This window comes from Adiantum capillus-veneris, chromosome 8, assembly GCF_014529385.1.
Source record: "Adiantum capillus-veneris isolate H3 chromosome 8, ASM1452938v2, whole genome shotgun sequence".
Taxonomy (NCBI): domain Eukaryota; kingdom Viridiplantae; phylum Streptophyta; class Polypodiopsida; order Polypodiales; family Pteridaceae; genus Adiantum; species Adiantum capillus-veneris.
Genome location: NC_140938.1, coordinates 42,073,692 through 42,075,923, shown reverse-complemented (window position 1 = coordinate 42,075,923; position 2,232 = coordinate 42,073,692).

Genomic DNA, 2,232 nt, shown 5'->3' with positions numbered 1-2,232 from the left:
TAATGGTTTTTGGTAACTCTGGCTTCAACACTCTCTTCCCAAATGCTTGACACCTATTGCAAGACCTACACCAATGGTGAACATCCTTGTGCAAAATAGGCCATACATACCCTTCTTGCAAGATCATATGCAAGGTGATCTTTAGAGAAAAATGGCCACCACATGCACCTTCATGATTCTCTTCCAGCACTGTATAAAGCTCCTCCCTCCAAGGTACACGTCTTAGCACGAGATCAACCCCTTTCATGTACAAGACATCACCAATCAATTTGTACCCGGATGCTCTACGCACAAAACCATACTTCTTAGACTTTTGAATGTCCTTCGGAATGATTCTTGTTAGCAAAAACTCCTCTTCTTGAGCCAAACTTTCCCGGCAATGATAAAGAGGTAATTGGTCCTCAACACAAATAGCTCCCCAATCATGCTTTGAGCTGCTTCATGTGCCTCTCCATTTAGAGCATGTTCAATGTGCCTGATGCTCCATGCTTCGAACCTTTTTAACAGGCCTTTAATTTTGAAACACATTTCCTTCAATGAGGTGTTCTTGCGCTTCCACACACTCAACACTTGATTCACAACTAACAAGGCATCACCTTTTATGCTCAACCTTCTAATCCCATGCTTCAAACAAATGTGTAAACCGGCTTCCAAAGTAGCATATTTAGCCTCATTGCGCATCCAATTTGAACCCTCTCTTGCATACTAGCTTCCACTCTGAATCGTAAAGTGCTATCCCCCTGAAGCTGCGTCATGGCTCTTTTTGTATGAGCCATCAAAGAACAAAACATGTGCATTGCTGATCTGTGGAACTTCGTCGACTACCTTTCTCACCACCTCTTCCTTAACAAGGAGGGGATTCTCCTTGTAAGTTAGAAAATCAGCTAGGGTAGCCCTTGTACTGTCTTCCACTAAAAAAGAGAACTCAAAATCTTGCAGCTCAATTACCCAGTGAGCACATTTGACATGTTAGTTCCATTAATTAACTGTGGCAAAAAGGCATAAATCGTCAAGAAACAAAAGGTCGTGGTAGCAAGTAATGAATAAATCGTCGATAAGCAAATATTACACTGGCCATCACTAGCTCTACTTCCGAGAATTTTCTCTCTGCTACCAACTTCACTCGGCTTGCACAATACACTGGCCTCATATAATGGCTGCCCTTCCCCTTTTGCAATAGCATGGCTCCAATGGCATCATCCCCTATTGATGGATTTACATAAAAAACTTGCTCCCATGAGTGTGCATGGCTGATCTCGAAGAGGAAGCCGAGGTCTCCGCGTGGAGTACCTAAACGTCCAAATCGGACATACCGTCCGCGTGTAGCTCCAATCAGGATCCTGCATGGCTGACAGACCCCCTATTACCTCTTTCACATCTTGAAACACTTCTTCACACTTGTCATCCCATTGCAATGGATCATGCTTTGCCACTTGTTGTAATGGATAAAGGAGCTGTGAAGACAATGGAATAAACCTTGCCATGTACTTCACTTTTTGTATAAAGGTTGCCAATTGCTTTGTACTCGTAGGTGTGGAAGAAGAATAATAGACTTAACCTTGCCTAGATCAGCCTTAATGCCATTTTCTGACACCATGTGGACCAATAAATTCACCCTTGGATGTGCTAGATGACATTTCTTTGGATTTAGTTGTCCTCCACATTCATCATATCGAGCCAATACCATCTGCATCTTCTCATGGTGTTCAATCCTACTGCTGTAGACACAGAAGTCGTCCATAAAATCTTTAACACAACTACCAATGAATGGTTCCAATACCCAATTTTCTCTCTCTTGATAGAAAGATGGTCCATTTGACAACCCAAATGGAAATACTGTGTAGCAATAGCAGCCCCATGGCGTAATAAAAGTTGTCTTTTTTCGGTCTTTAAGAGAAATCTTCAATTGAAAATATCTTGAAAAACCATCGCACACATTGTACCTGTCATAACCTCCACTGAATCCAAGCTCTGATCAATGAATGGAAGAGGATATGGGTTCTTCTTAGTAGCTGCATTTAAAGGTTTAAAATCTACACAAATCCTCCACTTTCCATCCTTCTTTGGACTGACTACTGCTGGACTCACCCATTTTGTGGTTTCCATTGGGACTATGAACCGTGCCTTCAATAACTTGACCACCTCTTCCCGCAAGGCTTCCATCTGCTCTTGACCCATCCTTCTTAGTCTTTGCTGCACTAGCTTAGCACCCTCTTTCAGCTCTATATGCAT